General features: G+C 38.0%; 1 long non-coding RNA gene across 4 annotated transcripts in view; it reads right to left on the bottom strand.

The window, feature by feature from the left end:
• Positions 1 to 260: 260 nt before the first annotated feature.
• Positions 261 to 18,269, bottom strand: part of LOC118166539 — an 80,913-nt gene continuing 62,904 nt past the window's right edge. For 2 of the 4 annotated variants that reach the window (XR_004750566.1, XR_004750565.1), the window contains exon 10: positions 261 to 1,076. This is a non-coding gene — a long non-coding RNA (uncharacterized LOC118166539). Of the gene's footprint in view, positions 1,077 to 5,727; positions 5,802 to 18,269 lie in introns of those variants that run through there. The other 2 variants (XR_004750567.1, XR_004750564.1) reach the window with 1 other exon arrangement.

An 18,269-nucleotide genomic window follows, 5' to 3' on the forward strand; every position in this document is an offset into this window, starting at 1 on the left:
AAAAGCTTAAGAGTGTACAAAAGAAAAATCACAGCACACAGAATTACAGAATTCACAGAATCATCTAGGTTGGATCAGACCTCCAAGATCACCGAGTCCAACCTCTGACCTAACAATACCAAGTCCTCCACTAAACCATATCCCTAAGCTCTACATCTAAACATCTTTTAAAGACCTCCAGGGATGGTGCCTGAACCACTTCCCTGGGCAGCCTATTCCAATCCCTAACAACCCTTTCAGTAAATAATTTCTTCCTAATATCCAACCTAAACCTCCCCTGGCATAAATTTATCCCATTCCCCCTCGTCCTTTCACCAGGCATGAGGGAGAATATAACAACTCCCACCTCACTTTAAGGTATCTGTGGAGTGCGATAAGGTTGCCCCTGAGCCACACAAGTTTTAATTGCTAAAAAGCTATGGTCAAAGTCTGGCCAATTCTGAGATGGGCTTGTCTGAGCAGGCACTGGTAGAAAAATATCCAGAGGGTGGAGGATAAATACAGTGTGAATGAAAGGGAACGCAGTGGTGCTGCTTTTTGCAGTATGCCAATTGGAAGCACTAGAAGTTATGGTGTGCGAAGACAGCTGGGAAGATGAGTAGGAAGCTGAAGATTTAGGCAGCATACATACTAATTTTTATATATGTGTGTCTATAAATTAAAAAAAAAATAAAATAAAATGTGCAAATGAATGTAGCCAACAGTCCTCACTTTGCATCCTGAAATCCTGAAGTATCAACCTGACATCCTGCAATCTTCAGTTTCTACTCATTGTTTCTGACCTATCCCATGCTGACATTGTGGGAGGAGAGCCATCAGGCCCACCTGGCTGCCAGAGACCTTTGCGGTGCGAGCCAAAGAGCTACAGAGCCCTCTCCAGGACAGGCACACGCCAGATGGCCTGGCAGCCATCCCGCGCCCCCAACAGGCAGCCCTGCATCTGGGGCCATGTATTCGAGTGAGAGGAAATATTTCATTTAGCTTCTCTAGTGGGCATTGGGAAGGTGTGCAGTCATAGAGGATGAGTAATGCGTTCAGAAGAAATGGCAAAGATCTTTGTTTGGCGTGAATTCTTCCTACAAAAGAAAAGTTTTCTGGTTACAGACATGGAGAAGAAAAAAGAAAAGACCTTATATTCTAATTTATTTTTAAAATGCTGCAATTATCACAAAATAGAAAAACATGAACGTAGGTTACTGCATTTACAGTGGCTCAGGGTAATCCAGGTAAATATGAAATAAGTAGGTTATTTCTCCAGCTATTATTCTGAACTCTAGTGTCAGATTTTGATTGCAGGTATGTGAGTGATGACTGAAGCAGTTTGAAAAGGCAAAAGCTGAGTAAGCGGAATAGAGCTACAGTGATCTTCATCTCACCACTGCAATACAATGAGGATGAATTCATTTTTCTGCTTGATAGACATTTCCTGATCAGGAAGCCACATCCTACACCTCCTATGCTTGGCACAGCTTAACAGCAGTGGCAGATAGGCAAAGAAATTGGGAGCAGTTATATTATATTACTCTTCCAATATATTCTATATTACTCTTGCAGTACAACATTCACTAAGGAAGCATGATCAATGGCAGAAGCTGAAATTATTTGTCAGTAGCTCAGACCCTCACAGGAGCTGTGAATTTGGCTACAGATGAAAATCAATTCCTATGTCCTTTGTATTCAATTACAGGAATGAATAACTATACCTGAGCTGAGGGTTGATCCCCTCCAGGACTGGGAATCATATTTTATTACTGGAGAGAAGTTTGTCTTTGGAGGACTAGTTGGTTAGATAAGGATCTTGATCATAAAACATGATTGGTGCCTGCAAGACAGCCATTCAATTTTCAGATCTGTCATTGAATTTCAGTGTGGTTTTGAACCAGTTCTTTATAAGCCTCATCAATAAAATGCTTGTTCATCCAAAGCAGGAAACAGTAAATGATCTTTCAGCAAATTTGGAAGATGGACGCTGTTATTTAGATAGACCATGTCAGGCATTACATTGTTCGATTCAGTTGTGACTGGCAATGTTATGAAATAACACCTCATCACTGCTATTTCAATATCTTACTATCTTACTTGAGATATTTTTAAAATAATAGTCTGTAAGATAGTTTTAAAATGCATGTACTTATCAAATACCATCTAATAAGGTAATATCAGATTATATTTGTTATAGCCGGTTTCTCAAGGAGAACGCTGTGAGAAACGGTGTCAAAAGCCTTACTGAAGTATAGGTAACCACATCTACTGAACCTTCATCCACTGAATGCATCTGTGGTGGTTTTACCATGCTAGGCAGCTGAATACCACAACTGCTCTCTCACTCTCCCTCCTCAGATGAGGAGGGGAAGAAGTAAAGAAAAGAACAACTCATGGGTTGAGATAAGGATAATTTAATTAAAGGGAAAAAATAATTATTAAGGAAATATTATTATTAATTAAACAATTTAACTAAAGGGAAAAAAGGGAAAGGGGAAAAGGAAGGGGGAAAAGGAAAAAACAAAACAAGTAAAGTCTATGTGGAAGTGCAGAGGAAAGAAATTACTCTCTACTTTCCACAAATGAGTGATGCTTGACCATGTCCATGTCCAGGGCCTCAACACACATAGCTGGTGTTTGGGAGGAGGACAGTCATTTTTGCAATGAGAGCCCAACCCCGCCCTTCTTCTTCCTTTTTCCACCTTTTATTGCTGAGTGTGACATCATATGGTATGGAATATCCCTTTGGTTGATTTAGGTCAGCTGCCCTGGTGTTTTTTTCTCACTTTTTTGCCCACCCCCTAGGAGGTTTAGAGAGTTCTGATGCTGTGCCAGCACTTCTCAGCAGCAGACACAACACTGGTGTGATACCACTGCTGTTCTAGCTACAAGTGCAGAGCGCAGCACTGTATGGGCTGCTGCAGGGAAAGTTAACATCCCAGACAGACCCAGTACAGCATCACCTTGTCATAGAAGGAGATCTGCTTGATGTAAACTAAAAACCGAAATATAGGAGGTTCTGTCCAAACATAGGAAAATTTTTTTCTGTGTGGGTGACTCAGCACTGACACAGGTTGCTGAGAGAAGTTGTAGAGAGTCCATCCTTGGAGTTATTCAAAACCCAGGAGTCAGTCCTGTGCAACTGCTCTAGGTGGCCCTGCTTAAGAAAGGGGGTTTGGACAAGATGAACTCCAGAGGCCTCTTCCAACCTTAGGTATTCTGTGATTCTGTGAATACGTATATGTAATCTATCAAAAGCTGAGACTGGGTCCGTATCTTTGTAGATAGAATTCTAAAGCAAAGGAGTAAATCTGTTTATTTAGTACTGATAACATGGAAGAAAAGGATAGCAAGATAATCTGGAAACTCTGTGTCATTTACGTTATAAACTAAATGTATATGTAAACTCACAAAACAACCCTAAGTCCCAAAGCTGGAGACATTCAAGGTTAAAGCGAAAAACTGTAGAAAGTCAGACTTGCTCCCTACTGCCAGCTAAGTGATTTGTCTACACCAGTCGCAGTTTTATTGTTAGCCCTTTCTTCACAAGAACATTAAAATCACCAAAATGTATTTAAGTAAAGCAGATATTTGATGGTGTTCGTCACTGATATTGCTAGGGGGAAGAGGTCTTCTAAGGGGCCATACAGATCAGTGAACTCTCACTCTACAGTCTTGGTAATGCTGTATTGCATCTATTTTATGTGAGCTTCTGATCCATTTTGACAACGTCTTACATATTCCTGTCTTAAAGGTCAAACCTGTTTCTCACCAGCGATAACTGACAAATGAAAATACCGGTGTTTTAGAAAAATGACATCCATAATAGGTTAATCTCATCTTTATCAACTGAACTTGATAGGATGCTCTTGAAAAGTGATTGGGGATATTCACCATAAGCATTTCTGAGTCTGTGAAAAGCTCAGTTTAAGCTTTCCTTATAACAGACTGTAAAACCGATCAATGTGGTATCTGAAAAATAGTGGTGGATCAAGGCAGATGCCAAGTTTTCAGTCACTTAGGATTACTCTATCAGTGACCTTGACTGCATAATTGAATCTGCAGAGGTGCCCTCCAGAACAGAACAATTTTTAAAAGGTCTTACTGTCAAAATTGCTAAAAAAAAAAAAAAAAAAAAAAAAAAAAAAAAAGTTTATTGTATTTTTCTGATATGTGTTTCTAGAATAACAGACAAAATAATTTTAAATTATCTTGGAAAAAAAAATAAACAAACTCATATTTCATGTATGTCTGTAGGAATATTGCAGGTTTAGGTGGTGTGTCTGTGTCTGTGTAGTAAAATTAATATGGCTACAAAGACTGAGATCAAGGATGACTGGGATAAGGAACAAGACAACTAACTGGGCTAGGACTCTTGATCAGGAACACCTCTAAGAATAATGCTTCACTGTTTCCCACATTTTAAGAACTAAACATCATTAAATGAAATAAGCTTTTGTGTATAAAAATGCATTTCCTTTATGCTGAGTAGGAAACAGTCCATCTGTCTGGAAATATATTTATATATATATATTTAAATTTACATAAACATTCTTCAAGGCTATCTTCCCTCAAGCCTGCCTATATGTTACACAGCTGGGCTCCTCAACAGCCAGGTAAGTCTGGGATTATGCTTACGCTTTGCTGTCCTCAGAAGAGAATTGAATCAAATTTTATTTGAGGTTTCAAAATAAGCTGCTAGAAAATCTCCACCCTTATTATATGCCAATATGCCACAGGGTGTCGCTTTCAATTCCTGTCTGGATCTGAGGTGGGAACACAGATCCCTTCAGTAGGGTTTGTCCCTATGAATGAGTACTGGAGTGGGAGGAGTGAAACCCAAATCAAACGGGATTTCTCTCCAAATTTGAACATGATTTTAGAGGCTCCAGAAATAGCAGTGTTTCAGAGCTGTATCTACTCATGGTATAATCTTACCCACATTTGAAAAAATGACTAAACATGAGCTCAGTTAGAAATGTCCCCATGTCTTTTCAGCAAAGAGAAAAGCTGGAAACACCACAAAACACAAAAGTAAATGCTTACACATACAATGATACAGTTCACCAATATCTATGTTGACTATGTCTCCATTGCTCTGTAGAAGTGATCTTGAAGGTAACTTCAAAAGGACAGGTAATATTTCTGTAACAAACTGGGTTTGGGCTGCCTGCATAAATAATACAGTGCTGAATCTTGGGAATGTTGTGCACTTTAGGCCGTTAAAATTCCAGGCCAGAATAGGAGTGATGTAACTCATCATGCTATGCTAAATATATTTGCTTTTGCTTTGAAATCTGAGGAAGAAAATGCAGGATTAAAAACAACAACAACAACAACAACAAAAAACCACCTCTGTAAAGGATCAAACTAAAAATGATATATAAAAAAGTATGCCACTTCATAAATAGGTTTCAAGAAAACAAACAGTAACTTGAAATTATTCTTTGTGAATGAAGTTCAAAAATAGACACATCCTGCTGCTGTAAAAAGCTGCAAAAAGTCATTGTAAATGCTGTAAAAATGCTGAATACTATTTATAGTTCACATTTTTATTATGTTAAGATGACACTAACATGGTACCATGGTTATTAATTATAACAGTGTAAAAACCATCTGTGACTTGGCTTATCTTTATTGATAGAAAAGATGTGCTGAATGTACGGATAGCCTTATTCACCACTATACAACTACCGTTTTAAATTCATATAATATTACAGCAGTATGAATATGAAGTACCACAGTTGGAAGTCAGTCCTCTGGTCTGCATTATTCCAGAACAATAAGCAGATAGCATATGGGTAACAGCATTATGTTCTCTAGGAGAGATGGTAAAATGTAAAATAAGAATCAGCATCTTCCAAACAGTATCACAGAGAATAATCTAAAAGGTGTGATCCTTGCCCACTAAATATGACAAAAGCAAATGGTTGTACTTCAAGTCACCCTCCTGGTAACAAGGCAGTATTAAAGTGAATTCCTGTCCTCATCTAAGTCAATTGCAAAATGTGTATGTGTGTGTGTATTTTGACTTGGATAGGAATATGAATTCAACCTCCAAGTACTATTCTGTGTCATCCATACCAATTGCTGATAGTATGCATTTCCACATTGCTTAGAGAAGAGCCAAAGCTAAAAACTGGGGCAGCAAACCTTAATCTGACTTTTTAAATAAGCTTCATAATCTCTACCTTCTTTATTTTTTAAGGTTTGGAGGAAATCCTAATTGTTATGTTTTACATAACCAGAACTAATCAAAAATAGGTTTGCATTATTCCAGATCTATTTAGGCCACTTTCAGTCCTTGTCAATCTCATAAAAATCTCCAATGCCTTTCTAATGCCTTTTTTTTTTTTTTTTTTTTTTTTTTTTCTCCTTGCTGGTAAAAATAATGAAAAGAGAGAGAGAGCTTTGTGAGTAGACTTCATTGAAGGCCAATTGCAAAGTGCCCTGCTATCACCCTGGAAATAATGAGGGAGAATATTGCCCAACAGATAGAAGACTGAACTGATGAGGATGACTTGTGAGGAATATATAATGAATTATTGTATATAGATACCAAGTGAATATTAAGGATTGAACTCAAAGATTCATTATATAGAATTTCCCTAAACATGGGAAGAAGCATTTTCTAATATTAGAGGTTGTTAGTATTGTTATTATTATTGCTGCTATTGTTACAGCTTTCACCACAGGGCACAGGTCAGAAACAACAACAATTTCTACAAGGTTATCAGGTTGCTGAATGTTTCCTTTTCTCCTCAGTGATATACAGCAGTCCCATTTCTGGTCAAAATAGATTTATTGGAAACTACGAAGCATAAAAATAATGAGACCAATTTTCATAAGGACATCTTTCCCTTGTGAATGTAATGTGCAATCACAGTGGATGCAACTCATCACTTGTGCTTCCAAATCCAAAAGTGTTGACAGAGCTAAACAACACCCTGGTTAGGTCTGTGTCATCCTTGCTCAGGAAAGAGAAATTCAAACTAGAATAGTTGTAGAGAAAGGATTTTAGGTAGAAAAAAGTCTGTCATTCTGAAAGATGGCAAGTTATGTTTGGTAGAGGAAGTCTAAAAACAGATATACATATTTTTTGGTGTGTTGTAGGATGACGTGAGATAAAAGACAACTGGGGCAAATGAATACAATTTGTCCAGAAAATTATGAAAATGGTTTGCTTTTGTCTCTGTCTTTCTTACACTCTGATTTCTGTGATGTTGGAAAATATTTTAAACTGGATTTTGAGAAGTTCCTGGTGGGTCTGTATTGACACTAGTGTACCAGGGTCCTAGTGGTTTGGTCACCCAGAAGCTGCTATCCTTTTCTATATGCTCAGAAACACAACTATTGGCAAAGGTTGTGTAGCTGTACCTGCTCAGGTATGTGCACATGACTGACTTTTGTTCTAGAGGGAACCTGGGACATGGTCCCAATAAAAAGCTTTTTGTCTATTAGAAATTTCAGTACAATATAGTTCTGAAAGACTTTTAAAATGAACCAATCTCTTCCTTTCTTTCTCTCGGGGACCTAAATGAGTCCCAGTTTTTAGAAAGAAAGGGATTACAACAAGCTATACACTTTCTCCCTTTACTGGATTCCCAGCTGTAGAAAGAATTAAGCAATGAGGTGAAATAATTGCTTAAAATTACTGCAAATGAATCTTGATCACAACCTCAAAACTGAGAATCATGATCATTATATTTGCATTCTCATGAATGTACATGAAGTTATTGTTGTGTACCAGAGTATATATTTGTGTATTAACTTTATCAAATTTAAGTGTTTGTGATATTTCAGTGAGCATGAAATGTAGTTACTTGGTTGCACCTGTTCATAATAATTGGATTCAATATTCATGAATGATTCTCCAGCAACCATGTGCATGAGAAATGATCGTTAAGACAGGCTTCCAGCTCCCCAAATGTTGTACTGCAAGTGATCTGTGAGGTCTCTGAAAACAATGGTGTATAAAATATCATCTGACACTTTGAAATGTATGCACAAGTGATCACTTGTCTTAGCCAGGATAAAAAATACCTGTTTGTTTACAGCTGGGAATTCACCTTCTTGTAGCAATTAGGAGTGATGGTAAATGAAAGGAATACTATTTAAACTAAAAAAAGATCATGCTAAATCTAACAACTGTTAAGTGAGCAGAACCAGCCTGAAAAAGACTGAGGAATAAAACATTGAACATTAATTGTGGCAAGGCCAGAAAAAGTTAAAAAGCAAAAATCCAACTAAGCAGAAGAAAACATAAATTGGGATGATAAAAAGATTAATTAATTAATCCTGAAAATCAGGATGACAAAGTCTTTTTCTCTTGTCCTTTCACTTCTGATTAAGTTAGCATCTTTCTACTGAGGATCTTCTAGACTGAAGTATGCATCTAATACACCATATAACAGATGGGCAGTTAGCCCAGTGTTTAAACAATACATTGGACTTGCTGCAAATGAACAGATGATGTCCAGAAAGGCCAGTATTTCTGAAACAGTGTACAAACATCTTGCAGCAGATTTGTATGGGCAAGGCAACCAAGTCACACATTTCCAGACTGAGAGCTCATGTGGTTTCTCTCAGTAAAATGCCAGAACTCATTGCAGATAACATTTTGTATCAGAAATAAAAGAGGAAGCAATGAGGTGCCTCTAAATGTCGGCTAGCTCTTGCAAGGTCAATGGCATATTGTACAGGTACGCAAAACTTATGTTTTCACCTTGCACATGTTAACTGATTGGACATGTCTACATTTTTCCACCAACCTTTAAATGTCCTCCGAATCACATCTGATCTGACATCAGATGGCAATTCCCAATGAGGTATACAGTTTGAAAGATCATATACACAGTTGTTTTTTGGCTCAGCTCTGCTTTACTCTAACTTCACATTGCTGGGATTTCACTAAAATAAGCAGACATATCAGGAAGATCTACAATGACACACAAGTTCATCCAAGACCAGTGAAAAGTTGGAATAAGATGCTTTAACTCTCATCCCCTTCCTGACAGATTGCTATTTCCTCTTGTGCTAACAGCAAAAAAAGCTTAAGTGGTGATTTCTATTTTGGTGGCATTTTACAGCAATATACATTTTCTACAGCTGAGGCCTTGAAAAAGAATAGCACCAATAGCAAATCTGATAAAGACCAAAGCAATTAGCAGTCAGCTCCTTGGATAAGGAATTGGTCAGTATGAGCCTGTACATCAAGGAAAGAGGGATTTTTACAGCTTCTTAGGATAGTTAAGAGTAACTCTGATGGGATTATGCAAAGTATCTGATACAATAGAAATCAATTACTTATGGATGGTGGAAGCTCTAGAAATGGAAATAATATTTAATAAGCAAATAATCTTTACATTGGCAAAGAGATTTTTTGTTTTTTCTCATTCACCTGTGTTATTGTGATTTTCCCTTAAGATGTGTAGTAAGACTACATAGAAATGAACCTCACAGAAACCAGACTAAATTTATGCTACATAACTAACTATAGAAAACTGTCAGTTTGTCTGGGAAAAAAATAGACCAAAAAAAAAAAAAAAGTTATCAAGAAGAATATCGAAGTTTACCTTTCTACTCAAGTGCTTATATACTGCCTCATGGTAAATATGCAGTCTATTTTTTCGTCCCTCATTATCTATATTTTTTGCTCACAAATAAAGTACTGACAAAATAAATTTTCTTAAAGAATACAGCTCTTTATCGATCCCGAATTCTGAAAACTCAGGAGTTTTGGAGCTATGACTTACCTCTGATTCGGTATTCATCATTTAGAATGCTACTCATGAATTGTATCATCTTGTTTCACACCCTCAGCTCTGAAAATTATAAACTTTAGATCATACTATTTATTGCAGAAAGAACAGAACGTAATTTATTTTGCCATTATCTATTTGATAAAAATGTTTCCTGGGCTAATGTCATGAGAAAAGATTACAGCAAGCTTTAGCATGAAAAGCAGAACAGGTTAGCGTTAGGTTGCAGTAACGAGATTAGACTGAGACAAAATAACAGATAATAAAATAGAAGACCACATAGACAAATACAGAGATTTTTGCAATGGAAAGCTAAATATGCAAAGATCTTATATTGTTTTTAATGTATCATTTTCATCTCCTTCTGCTTTTGAATACAGTTAGTAGCTTAATGTTAGCCTAGAGTTTTAAGGAATAAAATGTCAGCAGGCATTATCAATCTTATCTTTATGTAATTGTATAAAAAATAATTAAATGAAAACAACTTTTTTATATTTGTTATGAAGCCTGTAGATATTGTGGTAACTTTGCATAATACATATTGGTATTAGTTGCGGTGGTATTTAAACCTAAAATGAATATTAAACCCAGTGACTTACTATGGCTTAAGAGCACGGAGTAAGTTTCCAGACTCACTGACAGCACTGCTGGCTGCCCGTGTTACTCCGTATCACATGGCTAGCGCCAGCTTACACTTGTTATGTCACATCTGTCTCCTCCTCATCACAAAGCCTGCTGCAGAGGAAATCTGCCACCAGATGAATTTCACGTGTGAATACAAGCCAGCAACACCGAGCTTTGGCCCCTTGCCCAGTCATTCCTCTGACTTTGGCCAAAGGAAGAGAAACAAATTCTGCAGTGGGTGGTTGACTGCAGAGGTGGCAAGAAGACCAGACAAGAAGCTGTTTTGCTCCAGCTGATCCAGCAGCACACCCACATTTCTGCTGTTTCTTATGGGTTTTCCATTTTAAACTAAGGGGACACTTGAGCGACTTGCAGAAGCAGAGGCTACAGAGTTTGAAGTAACCTTTAATGTTGACAGAATGTTTTTCAGGATGTCCTTCAGTCATCTACATGCTGGAGCTTACAGCCCCATCATCGTGCACCTGCTTATCTTGAAAACTCTGCTCTGGAGTGTACTGGTGCTACCAGTACCAAGTAACAAGACAAGAGGAAATGGCCTTAATTTGTGCCAGGGAAGGCTTAGGTTGGATATTAGGAAAAAAAAAATCTTTACTGAAAGGGTTGTGAAGTATTGGAACAAGCTGTCCAGGGAAGTAGTTCAGTCACCATCCCTGGAGGACTTCAAAAAACATGTAGATGTGGTGCTTAGTGACATGTTTTAATGGTAGACTTGGCAGTGCTAAGTTAAAGGTTGGGCTAGATGACCCTAGAGGTCTTTTCCAACCTAAATGACTCTGTGATTCTATTGGATTGTGCGGTAAATCAGTATCAAGTGGGAGCACAAGTCAGTATCAAGTGGGAGCACAATGCCAGGACAGTTAAAAGGAGGAGGTGCTAATTTGGGATTTGAGCTCTAGGGATCTGGTCTGAGATCACATACAGCACTGCCATATTTCTAGTCCACATTTCAAAGGCACAAACATACCATCGTGCTACGTAATAGAAAACAAAAACTTTCCAGATACATGCAGCTGTCCTTGCACAGGTCATCATCTGTCTCACACAGATGTGTTAGGTCTAGTATTTCAGGATATGACTTTATTGTGGTACAGGCAACCTGTGCATTTGCTTGAGAAGTAGCTGCATGAGTGGCTGGGCAGAAGCAAGCCCTGCCAGGCTCTTGGAAACCTTGGAGGAGCCCAAAAACATTCCCCAGTTCCCCCAAGACTGTCTCTGACTGAGAAATGAAGGCATGCCCACAAATGTTTGCCCAGAGTTCAGTAGGTCAGGAGCTGCCACTGTTGCCACCACCACTACCATCATACTCACTGATGGCACCCAAACAAACAAAGTTTGTGAGTCTCTTTTAGCCTCCTGCTTTCTGAAATAATGTGATGTAAGCATACGACCCTCCATGTTACTGTTGCCTATGTCTATTTCACTATCTGTGTTGCCTGGAAATCAACTCTTTGTCAAGAAATACCAAGGAAACCCAAAGAGGTTGTTGTGGTTATATTTACTATCATTGTCAGAACTGTGTGAGGGACAATGTAATGCTGTCAGCTGCCTTTTGAGCAAGTTTCCATAAATGGATGACTGTCTTTCTTTTTTCTCAGCTGCATTCTAGTCGTGGCTAGCGTATTTGCAGGTCTCTGTTTTAAAAAAGTTGCTGACATTTTCTGTGAAAAATTGAGCTATTGCACTCCATTTTATTTTCCTGGTAAGCTTGGAAGAAGGAAAGATTTTTTTTTTTTCTGAAAATAATCTGTTTGTTTGTTTTCAGCTATGTAAGCCTTGTTTATATGAAGCATAGCTCCATACATTGTGTGGTTTTGCCTTTTTTTTTACTGTAATATTCTAAGCAGCAGGGAAATTTGCTCTGCAGATCTCTAAGAGCTGTGAAATATCATGTTACTTTTGCTCATTGTTCCTTTTAATTTCTAGAGGTTTTGCTAAAAACATCAAAGATCAAAATTATTTTCCATAATTGATTGACAGCAGGTTTTTATCTGGAGGAGGCTATCAGGATCTATAAGTTACATGCACTTTGACATTTGTTCAAATTTCTTAAAATACCACTAGCACTTTTTGTATTTTCTTGTCTGTTGGCATCAAGATAACTTAAATGCAACCTTCCCACTACCTCATACAGAAATTCAAATGCTGATTTCAAGCAGTAAACATCTGATCTTTTTTAGATGTTGAAAATCACAGCTCCTCTTAAAACTGTTCGGAGTTATTTTGAACTTTTTCTCTTGCACTTCATCTCACACTGGCTCACATAAGTCTTGCGCTTCTCAATGTATTGAAAACAATAAATTCAATGTGACTTTGTGAGAAAATTTGATAGAATGATTATAGCATGCCAGCTCAAAACTCTGGAATGAAACAATCAGTTTTCATCACACTACCACTTGCTTAAGGAAGACATTCACACATAGGAAAATTCTAGCTACCATAATATAATGTAGTGAATATTACTAAGAAAGCACGAGGGAGAATATTTAAAGTTTCTAACACAGCAATGTTTACATTAGTGGTGGGCTTGAGCTACAAACAACAGATTCAAATTTTGCTTTCATTTATAAACTTGCAAAAATTTAAAAAGATGAACTTAAATCACAATTCCAGACAGCATATGTGGTAGAAAAATAAATCCCATGGAGGAAATATAGTTATTCTATAGTCTTTGTTGGGTGCAATTCTGGACTAACCAACATTTTAGTGAAACTGTAGGAATTTATCTTATCACTTTCAAATAATGTTTTATTTCATAATTCCACTTATATGAAAACTCTAAGCGCTGAATTTCTCCTTGGGTTTCTATGCATGCTGAATGTTTTGAAGATTCTAAAATTAAATGAAATGTAGGCTGCTAGCACTTGGCAGACCCTTAAGCTTGGAAAAACATGGAAAGAACAGACTGGTTAACTCAAGCAGAAATTGCCCTAACGGGAAGACATCTGATTCTTCAACATTTTAAAAGCATCTGTCTCAAAGACCAACTCATTGCAAGTGCCACGGGACAACTCAGAGGAACAGGGTGATCCGAAAACCACTAAATGGGAGGGAAAGGTAAAAACGTATTGTGCAGGAAGGGACTCATGCGTTACACAGGTTGGACCAATGCCAAGATTTCCTTCAAAGGAAGGCAGAAATAGAAATAAGTGGCTCGTGTTCAAATGAAGAAAAACACATTTTAGGTGGATGAAGATTAATAGAAGTGAGATTGACTTAAAACCAGTGTGAGTTAAGGAAAATAGGGCAATTTTACTTTTTTTATTATTATTATTTTATTTATTTATTTATTTTTATTTTAATCTGCAGAAAGGTGATTTGCTACATTGACAGCAATGGAGGAAAACTACAGCTCCTTTTTGAGTTAGGCTATCCAGAGCACCAGTAAAACCTTGGCCTCTGTCATGCAGAGGGATAAGTTTGTAGCATTCAGAGAGAAGAAATCTGCAGGGAAATGGCGTCCTCCATCCTCCCGTACGTGTGGGGTGAAATAGAGATGCTGGTCGTTCACACCCAGCTCTGCTCCAGAACCATAAAAGGCAGAAGGGCATATGCTTTTTGGGTTTTTGATCCTCATTCAATGCTATTTCAGAAAACAACCACACAGAGGAGTGTTGTCACACTGATGCTACATTTGCACTTATTCTACAGAACTGTGACACTGTGCCTCTCTCTGGCCTTTCTACCTCTTTTGAAAACCAATTGCAGAGGACACTATTCTCAGGTGAATAGCATACTTTTGGAAACTTCAGTTTTAAGTAGTGAAAAATGTTTTAGTACTTTTGTGGTCATCTTCAAGTGGATGAGTAGAATGGTGTGGCATTCCACTGATTCTGCTGTGACAGGGCATGAAGTCACAGTGCTTGCAATTTTGACTATATTCTATACAGCTTACTTAATGGGTAGCCTTAAATGTGTTGTGGCCACATAAAATACCACTATCAGCTTTTCCTTCAATTCAGATTAATAATAGTCTAACACATGGAAGCATGCCAAGTTCATTTGCGGAGACATTTTCAAACTTGCTGAAAAAAATATATATTAAAAAAATCCCATGGAAAATACACATACAAATTCTGTGGGAACAGTACTCTGAAAATGTGCATGTGTACCTTTACAGCTCATAAAGGAGATAAAAGAGCCAGCACTCTCTTGTGTTTACTCTGCCAATATTTAATATAGGTGATAGCTTCCATTCTTCCTTATTAAATGCTATCCTTAATCTCAATCTGAATTATTGGTGTACACTCTAAAACAGCATGAATTCAGGACTCCTGATAGTGATGGATGACTGTGGTGCTTCAAGTCTGGGTGCCTAGAATGATACTGATCTAGAAAGATCCATTTTTCCATTTGCCAAGCACTTAAGCTTTGTAAATATTTTGCAAGTATATGTGATTTATTATCCTAAAATATGTGCCAAATAACAACTGTTTTTGTTGTTGTTTGTTTTTTCTCTTTTAAAAGATAATGTTAAACAGGGTTAAAACAAACAAACAAAACTTACCAACTCTCCTCCCATGTTTGTTGTCTTTTTTTTTTTTTTTTTTTTTTTTCCCCTTTTATATTATTCTTAGGTGTGTGATATTTCCATCTCAATATCACGGTGACATAAGGATCTGCTTTGGCTGCTTGCTTTGTGCTGTTTTATTTAATGCGTTTAGAATGACCTTCTACTGCCATTAAATTATATATGATCTAGTTTCTTGGCAGGGCCATTTATGATCATTTGTCTTAGATTTTATGTATTGCTTTTCATTGTCCATCTCAGAAATTGTCTTACTTGCACTGAATAAAAACTGACAAGAAGTGATGGAGTATGTTGTTAGAAACCCTTTGGAGAGTCTTGATTCTAGAAATGTTAGTTTATGAGCTTTGAGCCCCTTCAGAATCAATAACTGCATTACAGCAGGGTCAGTCGTGCCCCAGGGGACTGAGGACAGCCCTGTCCTGCCCCCTGCCCATGCCTGATTCTCATGAGAACCGGCTCAGCAGCCCTCAGCAGGGCAACTCCTCACTGCCTGGCCAAACTGGCTTGATGGCAGTTTTGTGGTGCTGCAGCAGTTTCTAAAGAGCAGATCATGCAGGACTTTTGCTCTGCCATTTACTGTAGAGTTCCTTCTACAGGCAGACATGCGACATCTAGTTTGTTTTCTTAACTTCTCTTTGGCTATTATGCTCTCATTAAAAGAAAGAAAACACCACTCCCATCCCCTCCCAAGCTTTACTAACCTGACTTTCCAAGGATGACAATGCTTTCAGAACTGGAAAGGGAGAGGAGGCCATGAAAACCGATGGAAGATGTCTCAGAAGTGAGAAGCTAGCATTTTAAAAGGTGCAATGAAGAAGAGGGAGGTCTTCAGCAAATACAGCAGCTACTGAAAACTCGGGTAGTCTTGTACCAAATCTCTGTAATCGCCCTCTGTCCACACCGGGGGAATATTTCCTGAGTGTATGAGGTGAGTGAGCAGCATGGAATAGTGATAGTGATCAGCTGATAGTGATTCTTGCTATCCCCTTCTCTGAATGACAGAGACTCTTCATTACACAACTTATGTGTATTGCAAGTGTATTGCAAGTGCATAGCACAGCTAATGTTGTGACTCAAATGTGTGTAGGTCTACTTTGACTCTGTCTTACAAAAATCCAGCGTACCAACAGGAGGTTTGCATGTCCTGTAGAGGTATGCCTGGGGAGCCCAGATCCTTAACAGACACATGACACCTCTTTAAAACCTACAGGATAAGGAACAGCAGGCTCAGTGGGGGCCATTTCACATGTTAACAGCCTGAATGTGCCTCCCAATGACATAGGCTCTTTCTGGATGCCTGCAAAGGGCTGCACAGTCTAGTTTCTTAACTTGGGTGCATCTGGAAACCTCAACACTTTTGTATTTTTTCTTGTCTTTTCTATTATTCCCCATCACATTCATTTATTGGATAACGGTTTTCAAAAATCTGTCTTTGCATTTTAGTAGTATCTTGAAAAACCTTGCTGACTTTTGCTGCTTCACACTTATTTCACTGTGCATCTCTGTGAATGACAGATCTTTGCTTTATGTTCAATAGGGACCATTTGTAAAGCACACAAGAAAATGGGTAAGTGGTGCTTTTCGCTTTCTGTGTGTCAGCTTTAGTTTTTATTCTCAGCACACTGAGTGAGCCCAAATACGATGCTTCTGCATAAACAGATGAAGTATGCACTGAGGCCATATTAAGTAAACCTTGTTACTGCCACTCATTGCTCTTCAATGGGGCCATGCAAGACAAAAACAAGTTTCAGTCAAAGGGCAAAAGTATTAAATAAATAAGTTCAGATTCTCTTTTTCTGCTTCAGGATAGTTTGTAATAAATTGTATCAATAAGGGTTTTCATGGTTTTGGGAAGAGTTGGCTTCAGGGTGTGTGAGAGCTCTTTGATTTCTGTGTTAATTTAGTTGTCTTCAGAGATTAGAAAGACTGAAGGAACAACTGTTTTAAGATTACTGTGACTATCCAATTTCTGGCAGAGGCCACTCAGGTTTTTTGTTTGTTTGTTTTAAATCTTAATAATTTCATTTATGACAAACAATGCAGCAGAAAACATTTTTCTCCTACAGTTTTATCAGTTTATTAAGCAATTGAGTCTGATATTTTACTTTGTTCATCTTTGCCCCTACAACAAATAGGAGACAAATAAGGAATTTGTTCCTTTAGGGTACTTTGGGAATGCCCGAACACATTAGCACAACCATGTTAGATAAACCCAAAAGTAAGTCTGAGACTCATCTAATTTTTCAAGGATCAATGAAAAATGTGTGAGTGTCATTTCTCATAGACAGTTATATTAGTCTGCTACTGTCCTACCCTAGGCTTCCTTTTATTATTTTTAACTCATGTAAAAGCAAAAATGAGTATGTCCAGAAAATAAACACAATACAGTGAAGAGAAACTCAGAAGGTTCTGAACTGAGATAAAATCTGGAACACTGGTTGTTCAATTACATAAAATTAACGTAAACAAGAATAACAGTTTACCTAAGTATTTTTTATTCCACATTAGCTTTTCTGTAGGACAAAAAAGTATTCTCTGGTGTTTGAAATGCAAATATTTCTGATGTAGATCTATGTATATTCCCTGCTAACCCTAATTAAGGACAGGCTCAGTGTTTTTGTTTTTGTTGCTGTTTTGTTTTGCTCTCTTTGCCAGGAATGACTGTGCAGTCAACATTTATATTATTTGGCTGTGTGGCCAAAGCCCAACTCATGTGGCCAAAGCCCAACTAGAGTTGAAGCTGGCCATGTCTGTGGGAGACAATAAAAAAGTTGTTATATGTATGTGAACAGAAAAAGGAGAACCAAAGAAAACATAGGTCCACTACTTGATGGGGAAGGTCTCCTCACAGACAATGACATAGGCAAAGGTGAGACGTTTAATGCCTTCTTTTCCTCTGTCTTCAACACTGGTGATGGGCTTTGGGACCCAGGGTGCCCTGAGCTGGAGGACCATGAAGATGGGAATGATAAACTCCCAATCGACCCTGAATGTGTGCGGGATTTGCTGCTCCACCTGGATCCATATAAGTCCATGGGTCTGGATGGGATTCATCCCAGGGTGCTTAAAGAGCTGGCTGACATCATTGCGGGACCTCTCTGAATTATTTTTCAATGATCTTGGGAATCTGGAAAGGTCCCAGTAGACTGGAAGCTGGCAAATGTTGTGCCAATTTTCAAGAAGGTAAGAAAGAAGACCCTAGCAATTACAGGCCTGTCAGTCTCACATCAGTGCCTAGTAAAATTATGGAGAGGATGATCCTTAAAGTTACTGAAGCACAGCTGGGGGACAATGCAGTCATTGGTCCCAGTCAACATGGGTTCACGAGGGGTAGGTCTTGCCTAACAAATTTG

The sequence above is a fragment of the Oxyura jamaicensis genome, chromosome 4 (assembly GCF_011077185.1).
Source record: "Oxyura jamaicensis isolate SHBP4307 breed ruddy duck chromosome 4, BPBGC_Ojam_1.0, whole genome shotgun sequence".
Lineage (NCBI taxonomy): Eukaryota > Metazoa > Chordata > Aves > Anseriformes > Anatidae > Oxyura > Oxyura jamaicensis.